Source organism: Dreissena polymorpha, chromosome 4, assembly GCF_020536995.1.
Source record: "Dreissena polymorpha isolate Duluth1 chromosome 4, UMN_Dpol_1.0, whole genome shotgun sequence".
Lineage (NCBI taxonomy): Eukaryota > Metazoa > Mollusca > Bivalvia > Myida > Dreissenidae > Dreissena > Dreissena polymorpha.
Genome location: NC_068358.1, coordinates 63,375,777 through 63,395,315, shown reverse-complemented (window position 1 = coordinate 63,395,315; position 19,539 = coordinate 63,375,777). Strand labels below are relative to the sequence as shown.

Sequence of the window (19,539 nt, the reverse complement as noted above, 5' to 3'; positions counted from 1 at the left end):
CATGCTCCTTTCACATAACGCTGCCTTTATTGCCGTTCTAGATGTCACCAGCCGTCGACCCGAACCTCCAAACGGTTACCGTAGCACGTTGAGCGTCTAGATGTCACCAGCCGTCGACCCGAACCTCCTAACGGTTACCGTAGCACGTTGAGCGTCTAGATGTCACCAGCCGTCGACCCGAACCTCCAAACGGTTACCGTAGCACGTTGAGCTAGATGTCACCAGCCGTCGACCCGAACCTCCAAACGGTTACCATAGCACGTTGAGCGTACTAGATGTCACCAGCCGTCGACCCGAACCTCCAAACGGTTACCGTAGCACGTTGAGCGTACTGAGTACCGTTTTACAAGTTTAACGTCCTCGGATTTGGGGCGGGCATAAAATTAAATAAAAAATAAAATCAGAATAAAAACAGTCCAAATTTGCCGGGCACGTTTTGGTTTATTTTTCGTACCCGGTGTACATTTAAGAATACTAAAGAGTACCCGGGGTACATTTAAGTAGTACCCGATCCGACAATGACCAATCGAGCATCAGTAAGTAGATGTTGTTGTTGTTTTGCTTTAATAAATGTTATGTAAACGTGCAAATTCCTTTAGAAATTCTTACTCATATTGAATATTTACTCTCTTCTAACACAAATGATCCACGGTAAACTTAGACGATGTGTTTATTCTTATACGAAAGTTATTGCAGTCGTTATTCTTATAGATATTTTGATGGATTATCTGACACCCCAGTTTCGTGTTGATAGTTGCTTGATTAAAGACGCGAATGAAACTGTCAAGAGTATGTGACCAAAAATAAATAATGGGGAGTTAGAGTTTATTTAAGTGCAAGCAATACATATATTTCCACAAGTGCAACTCGGGCATGCATACTTGATTGATAGTGGTCAGTAATATCCCTGTATAAAATATATTTACTGCCTTAACCCATTTATGCCTATTGGACTCTCCCATCCTTCTAAATTGGATCAATTTATTTCCGAAATTAGGGATGTCTAGTATATTTATTTCTATATTTAGAATATTTCAAAAGGAAATTCCTTTAAGCAAACAGTACAGACCCTGATGAGACGCCGCATCATGCGGCGTCTCATCTGGGTCTACGCTGTTTGCCAAGGCCTTTTTTCTAGACGCTAGGCATAAATGGGTTAAATTTAAGATTCCATGGTTGTTGTTGTGCCTTTTGTAACTTCTGTTAACGGCATGGGTTTGTTTGTGTGGTTACTTTGTATGGAGAATATGATGGTTGCTGTTGCCATGCATGTTAGTTGCATGTTTATATTTAATATTAGTGAAGAGAATTCGAATTCGTAAAATAACTTCATTTCTAAGGAAATGCTGCAAAGTAAAGACATACATACTATACCATCCATAATCTAAAAACTCAAAGGGGTATAATTTGTTTATACTTAATAACAAACGTCTGTTAGTTTTAAGTTTATAACTTTTAACAGTCAGCACTTTATAACTTTATTTATTTATATTATAACTTAATGTATCCTTTCATGTTGGGTTAACAGTTTTAATTAACTGTACACAATTCGCTATAGTTATGTCTACGAACACGATACATTGATACGAAACGAGTATATTTACTGTGTTTTTTCGTTTGTTTGTGAGCTCACATTTTAAACTACGCATGGGTCTCAAAACGTCAGTTGGATCAATCGATGTTATAAACTCGATCAACAATTAATGAATTAAACTCAAACAAGCCAAATAACACTCATCATTAACCTTTCGAATATTCCTTAATCAAAAGCGATAGAAGTATAAAGCTTTGGTAACGCTGTTCTTGTTTAGTTTGTTAAATACGCGTATTGCTTACACAATATTTAAAATGCATCATGTAAATCGAAAACCTGAATGGTGCAATGGGCATGAGTAATATATTGCTTCTAGAGATGCCGGACTTGAATCCCGGCGAAGGCTATGTTTTTAATTAACTAGTAATACATTGTATTATAAGATGTTCAGAATATTTCAAATAGTAAAGGCCTATATTTTGCAGCAATTGCAATTTTGTCATTTTTTAATACGAAAATCTGTTAACAAGGCCCTTCAAATTTATTTTCTGCTATTGGGACCTTGGTCTCAATAAGCCTATTTATTTGTAAAATCACGAGCTATTACAAATAATTCGATGAAAATATTTAAAAACTAAGAATATCAATTAAACGGATCGATACTCCAAAGATAATGCGTCAATATTTGTGTTACTTAAAGGCACGGGCACAACAACTAAGCTTATAACTTTCTGATAGGCAAACGGACCGGAACAACCCGACTAAAGGCGCATGCCACCTTCGTAGAGAAGCTGCCTTCAACAAATATCAGGCTGATACGTTCTAGAATCGTTGCACAAGAATAATAATGCCATAAGTTTATTGAAATAAAATTGACTCTACGACAAAATATTTCGAGTGAAACGATCCGACAATATGCGCAGGTCCACTCTATAAAGACATAATTGTCTATAACGTGTCATCAAATGGTGATTTAAACTAAAATTCGTTTTAATTTTGCAAAGAAATATGACATGGTCCTTCAATTGTCATATTTTATTCGAAGGTCAATTGCGTCGTGAAAACTATTTTTATTTATAAAAAAACTGATTATTTGCACATGTCCACCTTATAAGAATACTAGATGACACATGTCTAGCTCAAACACAATACAAACTATTTTTTAACGTCATGTTAATAATCAAGCGGCAATAACCCATGTAAAATAATTGGAGTTGAACGATGTAATTATATGTGCGCATGCCCTTACCATAAAGATGCTGCATATAAAGCTTCGTAAAATTTTAAGCATTCGTGTCCGTGATCTCGAGCGTGAAATAACTCCCTTAAAGATCACGGGGGGGGGGGGGAACGACCTGCCAATATGCACATATCCACCGTATAACGATACTGCATATTAAGTTTCACCTATTTAAATCTCTTTTAATTAAACATTATTGGAGCGGAACGACCTGACACTATGCACATATACATGTTTAATGTTATTCAATTCCTGGACGAAAAAATGACGTAGAACGCTCCGATAATATGAACATGTTTGTCCGTCGAATAACGCTAATACTTGTAAAGTCTTATCTATTTCAAATCATTAGTTCATGAGTTCGCGCGAGGAAATGACAAATGCACTATAACATGTCATATTTTTAATCAAAGGGCTAAACATATTTGAAGAATCATTTAAACGCAAGGACCTTACAATATGCGCACCCGTATAACGTAGCGTCAAAGCCGGAGCATTAGCTCTGTCCGGTTAGCGCATTGGTTAGTATACGCGCTTATCGCCTAGGCGACCGAGTTTAATGCCCGTTTCCGGAAGTATGTGAGTATTTTTGGTAGTCACCATACCAAACTGGTTTAGATGGTCCAACACCCCCCCCCCCCCTCACGCCCCCCCAGACCACATAAAAATTTAATGAAAAACTTCGAGTAACAACTGCATCACTGGAAAACGCAGCTTTAATTCAAAATTCGTCTCAACTAGCGTGAGACTTGTAAGGTAATTAGGGTAAATAGAGGTAATTAGGAGTGCTAGGACACTATCCGAACGCGGAGGAAAGACCACATAGATTTAAAAATACACACCCACACACACATTGGTGTCAGAGATTTCGAAACGAAAGGTGTGATGGCCGGAATAATGAAAAGACGGACGTATATCGAGCATGACGGAAAATTATAACTATGGCAACTCCTTTCACGCCCGCGAAAATTCAAGTCCATGAAGAATATTATTCGGACGGACGGACAAAGCGGTGACTATACGCTCCCTCATATTTGGAAGCAAAGTAAGCTGTCAGTTTTGCTTAGATAATGTTTCCGTTTGAAACGCCAAATGAAAGTGTGTGTTTTTACTATCGAAGAACAAGCAGTACACATTAGACATTATTGCATATTTCAGCGAACATAACTTATGTCGCAAAATCAAGTGCCCCTTGTCGTAGTTGTGTCCCTTATCAGAAAATCGAATTAATCAGGTATGAATACGAACTTAATACATATAATGCCGTTGCCGTGTAAAGTTAGGTTCAAGTTTAACGGTACGAAACTCCAAACACATGATAACTATTTCACGTCGAGGGGATATCCAGTAGGGCTGTCACGATTCACCGGTATACCGGTATATCGCGGTGCATGTCGTGAAAAAAATCGCACCGCGGTACGGCGTTGCCGCACCGGTTTTTTTTTAAATATTATTATATTAGCACATATATAAATACATTACATAATTATTTTGATATAGATATCGTTTTGAAAACTGTAGAAGCGATTCAAAAGGGCTAAATAAATAATCCGTTAATATCCAGGTCAAGCAAGCGCTTCCACTGGTAGATGTTTAACTTTCACGTTTAAAATACGGCGATGTATGGGTCCGTACCTGTTTTGGAATTTGGGTTAGATTTCCTTTGCAAATAAGTTCATAATTATCCAAAAGATGTTTACTCTATTTCTTATTTTCTTTCTTTAGAATATCGATCGTTCAAAGCATGGCACTTCCAAATCATGTTATCTTAAGATTATGAATAAGTCGAGGAAGAGTCAGAACGCTACGGATTTTCAATACTGACTCCGCATTTTAAACATGCCCTTGAAAAGTTCGATTTACACGGGTCGTAGTCACAGCTATTGTAATTTGTAAACAACATGGCGGACATTTTAGAAAAAGACGCGAATAACAATAACAATAACAATGACTACTTCTATCAAGTTTATTACAGTTTCTTTTACAGTTTCTAGTCATACTATTATACCAGTGTTTTCTAATTATTGAGTTTAATAAAGTTTGTAAACTGTTTTCTTTACAGATACATATTCTTTAAAATATCGCGGTACGTACCGCGATACAGTGTTGCCGTACCACGATATACCGCGGTACGCTCACGGCGTATCGTGACAGCCCTAATATCCAGTGTCGGATAGCTCAGTTGATAAAGCGCTGCATTACAAATCTGATAATCGAGCATTCGATGTTTAAAGTTGGGGTTTGGTCATGAAATCCCTACCAAATCTCTGATTCTTGTAGGGCAGTGTCAGTTAACAAGGACATGCCTGCGCTATCGCACTTACACATGTGCGTATAGTTAATGTGAACAGTTAATAATTAAAACCGCTATAACGCAGTACAAAAAACACCTAATGATTAAAGCATGCCCCCGTTATGCATTTACATATATAATAAATTTGTATTGCATTTCTTTTTTCAATAACAGTTCAGATTAAATGAATGTTTGAAACCCTCGAAAATGTGTTACGACCCCCACCCCAGTCTTGGTGCGAACTGTCAAGGTCATCACTGGTTTCTGGCACAAGTATGCGCACTTCGTTACCTGGCCGTCGTGATGTGACTGCTACTCTGTTGAAGACAACAGAAAATCATACTAGTTAAAACAACCAAAACATTGACGACATTTACATTTTTATGAATAACGAATTTGAACAGTATTTGCATACTAAACCAAGTTTGTTCACGCTTTGAAAGGCACCACTCTTACAGTAATAAACGTTATAACTAACTAAACATGATGACTGTTGTTCATTTAAATAAAAATATTCAAAAATAAGCACCACCGAATAACATTTCATCTACGTTAATACTTAATTTATACTCTTAGTGGTGAAAATCAACGTGTTTTGTATGAAAACACCGTGTACGTAGCATACTCAGAAAAACGCACATTACAAATACATTATTGAAACAAGATTTAAAATATAAAGGCAGCCATAGTGTGTAAACCGTGTTATACGGTGTTAAACCGCATTAAAAACGACGTGCCAACAAGTAAATATTAAGATTAATACATAACGTTTTAGACCATAACAAAACATTCATTGGAAAAAGTTTCAGACTTTGCTAATTATTATCGATTTAAAAATAAACTTTTTTATTAACAACTAGACTAGCCTGGGGATGTATTTCTATCTGATAGCGCACTAGTGCGAAACGCTTGATATACCTTAAAGGAACATTACCAATTAACGTACAAATATAAGAAATACAAAATAACGAAAAACTAGTATCATTGCCATGTTGTTCTGTGAAAATTGGGCATAATGCATCTGCGGAAAGTGTCGTCCCAGATTAGCCTGAGCAGTCCGCACAGACTACTCAGGGACGACACTTTCCACCTTAGTGATATTTTTCGTTTAAAGGAAGTCCCTTTTTACCGAAAATCTAGTTTAAACGGAAAGTGTCGTCCCTGATTAGCCTGTGCGTACTGCACAGGCTAATCTGGGGCGACACTTTACGCATGTGCATTATGCCCAGTTTTCTCAGAACACGACTCAATTAATAAGACCATTTTCCTTTTCTATCCTGAGAACAGACCAAAGATGTAACTATAGACCACTGTTGATGATTTTTACGGATTATTTCCATGTATGGTGTTGCACCTTTAATCTAACTAGATAGTTAACATCGGACACGTCTGAAGGACTAGTAAAATAGCTCGATTTATATAACGACGCTTGCTCTCTTTACGAATATTTTGCAGCGCCCGGCAATAACTCTTTTTAACACACGGTGGGTGAGCTTTAAGTTACTAATATTCAATGAGAGTGGAAGGATATTTGACATGTGTTTTACTGTGCAATAAAATATTTAACGCGGAATACACAATAAATGGTATGCTTTATCTTGTTAAATGTCTGCTTTTAAATAGCAATGTCGCGTTTAGTTATGTTAATTCATAAAAGTAAGTGACAAACACGTTACGGTAAAGTATTATGTAATATTTATTTGTTTGTTATGTCGTGTATATATTAAACCTTAAATTAAATGTATCAACAGCTATACGAGTACATGATGTCGTGATGCAACCAACCCAATTCCATATAATTAACCCGTGTCGTGCGTAAATCGGTCTTATAACATATGCGACCAGTCTGGTCAGGAGCTACATAAATGAGTCGTGTTCTGCGAAAACTGGGCATAATGCATGTGCGTAAAGTGTTGTCCCAGATTAGCCTGTGCAGTCCGCACAGGCTAATCAGGGACGACACTTTCCGCTTTTATGGTATTTTAGTTTGAAGGAAGTCCCTCCTTACCAAAAATCAAGTTAAGGCGGAAAGTGTCGTCCCTGATTAGCCTGTGCGGACTGCACAGGCTTATCTGGGACGACACTTTACGCACATGCATTAAGCCCAGTTTTCTCAGAACACGACTCAAATTGTCACCCATTGTTCGTGGCCTAATGACCGGACATGGTAACACCTGGCCAGACTGCGCGTGCGCTATCTGGTCTTGAGCCTAGCTGGTCGCATATGGCATAAGACCCATTAGCGAAACATGTTTGGTCCTTTGCAAAAACTGAGCTTCTTGTTTTATTGCGAATATACATCTCACCTCGCATTCAACATCTATAAGACATAAGACCCATTTTCGCATGACGCAGGTCATTTATAATACGATTTTAGCGAAGTATATATCTGTCTTTGTACCTTTAACGATTTTTTTTTTGTTAACGGATTTCTATAATAGATGATCACTAAACATTGTTAAATTGCTGGGTTAATATGTGTCCGAGCTTTATGAATGTTTGCAACACATAATAACTGTCAACGGTATTGTTTGCTGCTGAAATTACAGGAACCTATGAAGCGTATGTTGCAAACAAATAATAGGAAATATCCGTCAAAATCTCCAGCGCATGAATGTATCTGTCAACATCAATTTTTCATGAAAGAAAAAGTTCGTTCATGTATTGAATGTTAATTCATTTTATGCAAAGAGCTACACATTAAAAAATTGTATTAGCTACTCATAAATTTGAATAAGATTTGCAAATATTAAGAAGACAGCATTGACACGGATTAAGGTTTCTGTTAAGTTTAATTGCACGCATTCTAGGTTTATATATTAACATTCTTTATCAGATTTTTTTGTAAATGCCTTAATTTGTTCTACCGGTTCGGTCTACCCACTGTTTGCTCATAAAACATCATTAATTATACCAGAATTAGTTTGTATATGTTTTTTTCACTAGTTAACACACAACAATTTATTATTCTTCGGTTTGGGTTTCACACCGACTCTCTCCATACTCAAATACTTGGCATAGTGGCGCATAATAAGTTATTTTGGTTTATACCGATATAACCAAATGAGAGGGTGGTATCTATGCCACTTCAACATATTAGCCTGTTTCTGGCAAAATTAGAATTAATGCAAGTGCGTTAAGTGTCGACCCTGTGAAGTCTGCAAAGGCTAATAAGATGCGACACCTTCCGCCTTCTCTGGATAATGATTTAGAGAGACTTCCTTAAAAAAATCCACTGCGGGCTTCACAAACTAGCCTGGGACGACCAATAACTCACATGCAATAATGCCCGTTCACAGAACGCGGCTTATATCTTATCAAGCTAAAACTGCGCGAGAATAGTACTTTGCACAGTCTATTGGATCTATAGTGATAATTTGTACTTAAAATTTAAGTGGGCTTAAATATCAGTCAGTGTGTGCAGGTTGATAAAAGATAATAATATATTGCTAATTGTAAAGTAAATTTTACTGAAATACTATTCGTCCATTCTGACTCGTGAAAAATACAGTATGTTATTGAACATTTGAAAACAGTAATTGAATGCGTACATGCTAAATGTGTCTCGGGGGAAATATATTCAATACATCTCTTAAACCACCCTTCACATTTTGTCTTGCGAGTTAGATATTAGTTGTCGTTGTTGATTATCTCTTAGGTAAATGTGTACGATTCAGGAATGTGTCTTACTTTGTATTTGAGTTAAAAGCGAGCTGTTCACAGATTAGTGTATTTTATAAAATTTCGAATTTCGCAATGAATTTACGATTAAATATTTGGAACAGTTTAAAATAATCATAATAGCATGGAAACTGATAATACATTGACATAATTGAAAAAAGTTTCAGATTTGCAAATTGTCCTTGTATTTTTGTTGTTGTTTTTTTGTAAGGAAATAGTAATACAGAACATTTAACATGCTCCAAAATATCCTTCATACGCATCTTTTGACGATTTAAAAAACTGAAAATTATCAAGCGTACACACGCGAAACGATTGTATTATTTGGAAAGTTCGGTTTTTATCGTTATATTTTGTGACATTACAGGGATTGCTTATACAACAAATAAAACACGTAAATTTTCGGCAGCACGGTAGGCTTAAGTGGTTTAAGCGCTGGACTTTTACTCCAAGGGTCAGTGGTTCCAGCCGAGGTATGGATAACGTTTTTTCTTTCTTTAACTATTTTTGTTCATACTGGAATTCTTTAGTTCCGATGTTTACATTGAACAATTTAAAGCATTTACTGACAAACTTCAAAACATGCCAAAATCTGTTAAAAGGACCCTTTACAAGTTCAATATTCCACGTTTGCTCAAAATTTTCGATGAAAGCAAAACACACGATAATTTATTTTTCCGCTTTCGATCGATTATTTTCGACTAAAGAACATATTTTGTAAAGTATTCTTATTCAGGGTTGAATGTGCTGGTGTGTAAATAATGCATGCACTTGTTCAATCGAAGTCATTTTCTAATTGTCAATGCGCAAGTGTGTCTGAAAGTTGACATTTCCCTTCATAAGAGCATAACACTTTAGGCATGTGCGAACTCGACCTTGTAATAAATGTTTTACCGTATATAAACCTCAACTTATGTACGTCCGAACCCATGAGATGTGATTTGCGAGTCCCATATTGATCGACTGTACAACAACATAAAGGTGTAATTGGTATGTCGCTGTTTACATATGCATATCGCCTTTACGGAAGAAAATTTATGTCCTCGTTATTCATCGTTTTTCTTACGGGCCAGGTAAAAACAAATCGTATAATATGTAGAGAGCTTAACATTACAATCGTGATACATCGGCTATCTCGGATTCCTCCGTAAGATAGGCCTCGTGGCTAACGGCCGCCATCTTGCCTTGTATTACTACTTTACTACCCAAAAGGTTATCAGTCTATTGTTATGAGGCTTTAAACAATGCGCGTTGAACTAGCGCCAAAATTTTTACCGAAACTTTGATATTAAGAGCCCTATTAACGTTCATTTGTGTTGCATTTTGACCTATTATCCAAATGATTTACTTTTCTATTATTATTTAATCACCATATTTTCCATTTTTAAGATTCAATTACGATATTTACAAAACCAACCAAACCGAAAGTGAAACTGTGTGCATTACGTTACGCTATGTAAACATTAAATATATGTTCAGTTTGAGGAAGCGAATCGATCATAGACGATATAATATGTATGCAATACAGACTATCATTGCCGATTGTAGTACTGGCTAAAAATACCTTTGATGACAGGTCATGTATAGAACGTTAATTAAAATAGGGACTATAAATCACTACAAATGTCTGGCTTGATCATTAATATAATTAATGCACGTTTCTGATATAATTACCTGCATCTGGTTGTAAATACCATGAAATTGATAAATTAAAACGTTTTTTTCATAAATTAACATTTCATGTGTTATTATTATCATTTAGGTAATTTAGAATCATATCATTATCATCATTTACTATTCTTAAAATTGAAAAAACCTTATATTATCATTATTACTTTAAATTAGAATTTTTAAATTTTACTCATTATTTTAATAAATTTCCACATTTGCTTGATTCAAAATAAAATGTATGAATAAGGGTTTCAGTTTTTAGTTTTAACCTATTTTTAGTTTCATTAAATTTAAAGTACTAACTACGTACATGTATTTGAAATGCTCTTGAGTTCGTTTCCTGGGCCTAGAACCAGTACTTTGGTGTCTCTTGGAGATTTCTTAAGAATGCTCCCACACTGGGGATCAAACCAGTGACCTCCAAATCATTAGGTGGACACCACATCCGTTACACATCAGCGACCTTTAATTATTTTAGTATTGCAGCATTACATAATATAATGTTGCTACATAATTTTGGAAAATGATTTATGTGCAGTACTAAATAAATCTAAATGCATACAATTTTAATTGTGTATATTGTGTGATTATTAGTTACAAATTCACTTTTAACAGGTATACTGGTATACAGGGAAAAGTCTCGATTTTTTACTATATACTATATATACTAACGTTATTATATATAGTATATAGTAACAAGAGCTGTCACCATATGATGACTTATGCCCCATATAAACGCTTGATAGAAGTTGAGCTTTTTTCCAAACCTAAACGCAGATTTCGAAACCTAAACACGGACCCTAAGTTCAAGGTCAAGGTTACAGGGGTCAAAATTTGTGTGCGTATGGAAAGGCCTTGTCCATAGACACATGCATACCAAATATGAAGGTTATATCTCATGGGACATAGAAGTATTGAGCATTTTTCAAAACCTAAACGCAGATTTCAAAACCTAAACGCGGACCCTAACTTTAAGGTCAAGGTCACAGGGGTAAAAAATTGTGTGCGTATGGAAAGGCCTTGTCCATATACACATGCATACCAAATATGAAAGTTATATCTCAAGGGACATAGAAGTTATAACATTTTTTGAAATCTAAACGCAGATTTCGAAACCTGAACGCGGACCCTAAGTTCAAGGTCAAGGTCACAGGGGTAAAATTTGTGTGCGTATGGAAAGGCCTTGTCCATATACGCATGCATACCAAATATGAAGGTTATATCTCAAGGGACATAAAGTTATGAGCATGTTTCGAAACCTAAACGCAAAGTGTGACGGAAAGACGGACAGACAGACAGACTGACAGTCCGATCACTATATGCCCCCTTTAATTCGAAGGGGAGCATAAAAAAGCGAGACTTTTCCCTGCGTACTGGATTATGAAAGACTGATAATCATAAAATTGACAACTCATCTCCCCAATGATACATGTACTTTGGTGTGGCTCATTCTCAGAACAAACCCACAGTCAGTGAGAAAACTACAGTGTAAAAAGACCACTAAAGTGTTACAATTATTGCTGACCAAGCAAATGTTATCATTTAAAACAAAGAAAACTTCCAGTTCAATATAGATGTTATACCAATTATGGCATTGACCAACACAGAACATAATTCTAAGGTTGAATTTCCCAAAATTGACTGTTACAATTGGATACTGTTTTAATCTTCACTCTACTTTGTCTGAAAATAAAAGTCCTAAAAATTAATGATGTAATAGAAACATACATATTTAATTTTCAGTTTACAAGTATATATATATATATATATACATATATTATAATATCTTTTATCAGTGGTCAATAAATTTTAGTTTAACTAATATACATGTATATACATTGTATACATGTTTATGCTTTGATTTGTTTCTATTGAAGCCAAATTAATATCCCATTTCATAAATTAATATCACAGCAGTATTCCTTGTTTGTCTGCAAGTACTGCAGAAATTAGGGATAATTAGTTTACTGACTCAGCCTTAATCTCAGATTTGGATGTTTATAATACAATTGAAGATGCATCAAGATTAAAAAATGATACATGAATAAATTAATGAAGAATCAATAACAATCATAAACTGTGCATTTTTTTTTCATTGTGTGAAAGGATATGAAGTTACTATGTGTTTTTGAAATATGATTTATGTGAATTTTAATAAATATATAAATATTTTGTGATTTTTTTCAGATAAAACAGTTAATTACATATTAAGAATATATTAATATTCATTCGATTTTTTAGTACAAAAAGCACTTATCTAGCATTTGTATTTATAGTAATTGCATATTTTATCATTCTGACAGCATTTATAAACTGTGTTCATGCAAGCATGGACACGGTTTCATTGTTTGAGTATTTAAAAAATCAAATTAAAAATTTAGTTTTGATGTAAAATCAGTTTTCATATGCAAGTGTCTATTTCACTTATAATTAAAACAGCATATTATACATTATTGAAAATATTATTTTAAGCTTGATGTCATATTCCAACTTTGCATAGTGTAGTTAATCGAACATTGTATTGAACTGTATGGGAAGCTATATTTTTTAAGAAATGTATGTTGTATTTACTAGTATACACAATGCATTATTTCTACCACAAGTAGACCATATAAGGCCTACTGCTACTAAATAGGCACTGGTATGAATTTGACACTGTATTTGATGCACATACAAAACTTCAATTATTAATACACAGTATTTTTCCAAGGTTTTGTACCACGTTTTTTGCAAAAGAGTGTCTTAATGCATTTGAAAATATACTTAAACAAGAGCACCGCCTTGCGGGTGCAGACCGCTCATCTATTTTCTTTTCAAAGGTGAAGGGACTCTCATTTTCAATCACAAAGGAGGGAGGGGTGGAGTGAAGAGGGGTTTATAGTGTGGGGTTGTGGACATTTATTACATTATCTTCCAAAAAAGCGAAAAAAAAAAAAATAGGGGGCGGGGGGAGGGGGGGGGGTGGCGGGGGCGGGGGCGATGGGGGGGGGGGTATTTTTTGGGTGCGATGGTTGGACGGTATTTCAAACATAACCGTTTAAAAAAAAAAATGGGTGGGGGGGGGTTATTTTGTGATGGGGGTGGTGGTAATTTGTGAGATGAGATTAAAAAAAAAAAAAAAAAAAAAAAATATATATCAAAAAAAAAATTGAGGGGGGGGGGGTGGGGTGGGGGGGGGGTATAGTGTGAGGGTGTGGTGGTCATTTGTGAGATGATCTTAAAAAAAAAAAAAAAAAAAAATTAGGGGGGGGGAGGGCGGAGGGGGGGAGGGCACGGGGGATGGTTTGGGTGGAGTCTATTGTGGTATGTCAGGTACATGTAAGATTAGTTTCGTCAAAGTATCAATCAAATCTAATCATAAATAAAGAAGTTATGGCAATTTTAGCAAAATTTAATAATTTGACCTTGAGAGTCAAGGTCATTCAAAGGTCAAGGTAAAATTCAACTTGCTAGGTACAGTAACCTCATGATAGCATGAAAGTATTTGAAGTTTGAAAGCAATAGCCTTGATACTTAAGAAGTAAAGTGGATCGAAACACAAAATTTAACCATATATTAAAAGTTACTAAGTCAAAAAAGGGCCATAATTCCGTAACAATGACAACCAGAGTTATGCAACTTGTCCTTTTACTGTACCCTTAGTTTGTGAGTGTTCCAAGTATGAAAGTAATATCTATGATACTTTAGGGGTAAAGTGGACCAAAACATAAATCTTAACCAAATTTTCAATTTTCTAAGTATAAAGGGCCCATAATTCCGTCCAAATGCCAGTCAGAGTTACATAACTTTGCCTGCACGGTCCCCTTATGATAGTTCATAAGTGTTGCAAGTATGAAAGCAATAGCTTTGATACTGTAGGAATAAAGTGGACCTAAACACAAAACTTAATCAAATTTTCAATTTTCTAAGTATAAAAAGGGCACATAATTCTGTCAAAATGCCAGTCAGAGTTACATTACTTTGCCTGCACAGTCCCCTTATGATAGTTAGTAAGTGTTGCAAGTATGAAAGCAATAGCTTTGATGCTTAAGGAATAAAATGGACCTATACACAAAACTTAACCAAAATTTTCAATTTTCTAAGTATAAAAAGGGCACATAATTCTGTCAAAATGCTCGCCAGAGTTATCTAACTTTGCCTGCCCAGTCCCCTCATGATAGTAAGTAAGGGTACCAAGTTTGAATGCAATAGCATTGATACTTACTGAGAAAAGTGGACCTAAACGCAAAACTTAACCAAAATTTTCAATTTTCTAAGTATAAAAAGGGCACATAATTCTGTCAAAATGCACGCCAGAGTTATCTAACTTTGCCTGCCCAGTCCCCTCATGATAGTAAGTAAGTGTACCAAGTTTGAATGCAATAGCATTGATACTTTCTGAGAAAAGTGGACCTAAACGCAAAACTTAACCGGACGCCAACGCCGACGCCAAGGTGATGACAATAGCTCATAATTTTTTTTCAAAAAATAGATGAGCTAAAAAACCTTAAAATGATTTTAACATACCTTTTACCTGGTAAAGTGTATTTTCGATGATAAAAAATACACTTGAAGAGTATTAATGCTGGAAAAATGCAGAAAAAAACAACATTTTTTCTGTTAGAAGTGTATCTTGTCTGCATTTTTCAGTGTATTAAATGCACATTAAATGCAGATAAATATAATGCCAATACTGTTACATGTAATGGACATTATATACACTTTTTTCATGTAATTAAATGCTTTAGTGAATTGAAATCATCTTTTAATAACGTTTTAACAATTTATAATACCTTTTTATATAAATTTTCTTTTGAAATGTGACACTTAAATGATTTTTGCACCACTAGTTAGAGATATAATTTGTGCTCATATGCTTTATCATTACACTATATAATATAATTTGTTGTATGAAAATTACCCGTACAATTCATGTGAAAGCTCAAGAGATAAATAGCAGCGTGCTACACCCTGCTCCTTTTTACATGACTTGATGGTATTTAGTCCCCAATTTTACATGGCCAAGGGCAAATGCGCAGATTTGACAAAACAGGCTTAACTAAAATAACCCACTTTCATACCAAAACACACTTAAACCAACATAAAACTATGTTTTTTCTGAGTTTTTCTTAGCAGAAGTTGGTTTTTGATATTAAAAGCGAGTTTTATGTGCGCTAAACTGTGCTTAACTGGGTTTAAAGTTGGTTATTTTAAGAAGATGTGTGTTTAAGCGAGTTTTTTTCTGTAAGAAGTCGGTTTTTTGTGTGTCAAAAGTGAGCCTTTTTATTTATGAGTTGGTTTATGTGTGTTTAAGTGTGTCTTTTTGTTTTATAAGCGAGTCTTTTACAACAGAAGTTGGTCTTTTTTTAAACAGAAGTGGGTTTAAGCGAGTTTAAATTGGTCTTTTTGTAAATAAGTTGAGAGCTGCAACGAGGCTTAAAGACTAACTTTAACACACTTTTCAATAAGTTGGTCTTTTGTTTATTAATATAACTCATCAATGAAACATGTTTGATGTTTATAGCCATAAATAATACAAGTCAATTGTTAAGGGGCTTTTTTTACAGCTTGTTTGCCATGGTCCCTATTGTACATTTGTGTGCTCCCCATAATTTTTAGGGAATATTGGATGAAAATGGCTCTTTCAGAACATCACAGGTTCACAGATGGACAACAAGTATCACTGACAAAAACTATAACAATGGTCAAGCTTAGTTTTATACATAATACATGAAAGAGTTTGTGTTTCACTTTGATTTTTTTCTTTATGTTTGTTTTTATTATAAACAATATCTTATGATTGTTTTATGTCTTAAAATTATTTTATTTTTTTAAATTTTAAAAAAATCTTACATGATTGTTTATATTTGTTTAAAAAAGTATTTACTTGTTAAATCTGCATATTTAAATAATTCTGGTATTGGAAACAGTATTTTGGAAATGATCTATTTATTTTTGTATATAAGTTGTGCAAGATTGTGATATTTTCATATGATACCATCATATCCATTTTCTTAATTTGCAATAAAAAAATAAAATGCCAAACATGACCTGTGTTACATCAACTGTCATCAAAATAACAAGACAATACCTAAAAACACCCTTATTTCACACCACTAACAATAAACAGATAACAATCTGTCAGGCATTCAGAGTTAAACAGGGTACTGATTTTAAGGGTAGATAAGGCTACTGATGGGGTTTGCTTAAAGATAAGGCTGTGTGGAATGAGATATAAGGCTTTTGATTGGCTATTGCACAAGGAGTTATCTTTTTGAAAACAACAACTTTTGAAAAACAAGCTGGTGTCAGCAATTGAATATTGAGCAAAATTTAATTCAGCAACATTAATATAAAGAAGTGAAAGACTTATAATGGTAGTGTAAAATGTCTTGAAATTCTGTCAGCATGAAGTATTGTGTGATGAAAACAATGTGTTTTTTACTACAATGTGGAAATCACATAATAAGTTGGTTGGAAAGGAGGTTGAACTGCCTGTTGTTTTTTTTGGAATACTGAAGAACAGTTTTAACAGGTTTGTATTGTCATTTCTTCATCCCTTTTTTTATTAAGTTTATTGAATTAATTATGATCATTATCATATTTATGTATTGTCACTGGGAAATGTAAATGGATAAGTTATTATATTGCAATTTAAAGGAAAAACAACACAATTTAAAGCAAAAATAGATAAACTTACACATGAAAAAGTGTAAATGTTGTGTACAGTGAATATGTGTTTCATGGTTATTGTCATCTTAAATTTTATGAATAGCTATTTCTGGTATTACTGAACGGATTCCTTTCCCTCATACTTAATTAGAACTTACATATTTTAATTTTGAAGGTTAAACTCTTTCCACCAGGCAAAATTTACATTGATGGGAAGATCCTTTGGAAAGAATGTGCATCATCGCCTGCCTGATGTATGGACTTTTATACCTGGTTTTTACCCTGCTGCACAGTGCTCACTCTGGCCTTCAGAAAATAATAGCCATATTTTTTTTCCTTAAAAAAATAATAGCCAAAACATATGCGGACTTTTCCGCAAAACGGTACTGAAGGCAAAAAGAAAGAAAAAACCATGAATCTCATTTTATCTATGTTTTATTAAATGTATATCTATTGGATTCAAGTTATAATATATATATATATACTTAAAAACAAGCATAATATCAGTGTGTCATTTTCTTATAAAATATTATCATGGCTTTACAATAAAGAATACAATCAATGTTGTGGGTGTGACTTAACAAACCAGATCTCAGCTACAGTTACATACACATAAGAATTAAGGGCAGAGGCCCCAACCCACCCAGAGCACTAATTATACTATTTATTTATAGTTTTTCCAATTGCAATTTTTGGTGAACACTCGAAATATTATAAACCACACCTTCCGTATCACCGCATGTGTATTCGTCATTCTATTTTTGCTGTTATGAACTTCGAAAATAAATCATAATGGACGAAAAAAATACAGTATCCGAAAACGGTAATCCGAAAAATCGTACGCGTTTTGCACATGAAATATGCAGAATATAAAATATTAATATGCATAATCTAAAATGTGCATATCGTTCGACTACTTTTTCTCTTAATACGGCGTTTGCCATCGGCCGCAATATTGTAGGCAGAGGCCAATATCAATTGTAAATGATTTATTCCAAAAATAACACTTTCGCAATGCCGATCATGTTTACATCAATTAACGTCACAGCGCGTGAGTTAAAATACACCACCTTAGTGTAATTCCAAACACGTGTTTCGTTAAAATTAGCTGACCATGGCATATGCCGGGTCCCTTTGAATTGGGAAAACCAGGTTACCTGGTAAAAAATTGGAATCACATGTTAAAGCAGACGACAAACAGCGGTAATTACGGGGATAATTAGTTGATGGCGATTAAATAATTATTTCATCAAGCAATGTTCAATGTAATCTAATTGCAGAAAAAACGGCGTGCAAAACAAAACCAGCCAACAATATTAGCGGCGATTTTCAATAATGACGATTAAATAATAATTGGCGAAAAATTAACAAAGATCTAACAGTTACCGATAATTGGTAAAGCACAGGGAGATTAAAGACGTTTTTTCCGAAATATATCACTGCTGTCGGACACTGATTGAAAAAAATGCTCTAGGCCACAATGTCGCAGAAGTTATTGACGCGTGTATGACAATACACAGGGTCGAGTGTGTACACAGGTAATCTCGTTATCGATTTTTCCTGCTTGATGGCCCGATTTGCAGGCGTTTCGCATTCGCCGGACATCATTTAGAGGCAATTTGTTTTAATGTAGGCGGATAAAATAATCGCCATTTTTTCTAGACAATTTTAAGAAATAATAGCCAGTTGGATAAAATAATCGCCATTGGCGATAATGTCTGGCAGCAGCGTGAGCACTGACTGCACAAGCTGGCAAACTTGAGGGGAACAAGAGTGGGGAAACCTCGCCCTGTCCTTGACCAAGAAAGCTGGATTTGTTGAGAGGTAAACTATACAGGTTATTGCATTTAAAATGCAACCAGTCCACACAGCCAAATGAGACCATGCATCTTGGTACATTTTCAAACTGCATTTTCTACCAAACACAATTTCTTTTAATAATTGATGAAAAGTGCTAAGTCACATGTGATCACGGGATTAAAATTTCAAAAATAAACAAACAAAAACAACAAGCAAATGACTCAAATGCATTATTATGAAAGCAACAAGATTACCATAACATCAATATTTCATAGTTAAGTGGAATGAAAACATAACCAATTAACATGTTTGAAGAATGCCTTGCCCTTTTGAAAGTGTTTTGGTATTAATCCTTTGCAGATCAACTGGCGTAAGAGATCCTCAAGAGGAGAAGGACACAAGCAGCACCAATGGTACATGTCGCTCCAGCACCTGCTTTCCAGGTCTCTCTACCAGCTGCTTTCCAGGTCCCTCCACCCGCCAAGATCAGGTCTAGGTCCCTGCACTGGCTGCCGTCCAGGTCCCCTAGCTGTCAAGGTCTCTCCAGTGGCTGCTGTGCAGGTCCCTCCACCGTATGCCGTCAAGATCCCTCAATACGCTGAAATCCGGGTTCCTCATTCCGCTGCGGTTCAGGTACCTCCAACAGCTGAGATCCAGGTCTCTGCAGCA

At 35.0% G+C, this 19,539-nt stretch overlaps 1 protein-coding gene across 3 annotated transcripts in view; it reads left to right on the top strand.

The window, feature by feature from the left end:
• Positions 1 to 6,439: 6,439 nt before the first annotated feature.
• LOC127876274 (polyunsaturated fatty acid 5-lipoxygenase-like) overlaps positions 6,440 to 19,539 on the top strand; it is a 51,196-nt gene continuing 38,096 nt past the window's right edge. Inside the window, exons 1-2 of one of the 3 annotated variants that reach the window (XM_052421372.1) lie at positions 6,494 to 6,551; positions 9,116 to 9,221. The gene's annotated coding sequence lies outside the window, so the exon portion shown is untranslated. Of the gene's footprint in view, positions 6,654 to 9,115; positions 9,222 to 19,539 lie in introns of all 3 variants that reach the window. The other 2 variants (XM_052421370.1, XM_052421369.1) reach the window with 2 other exon arrangements.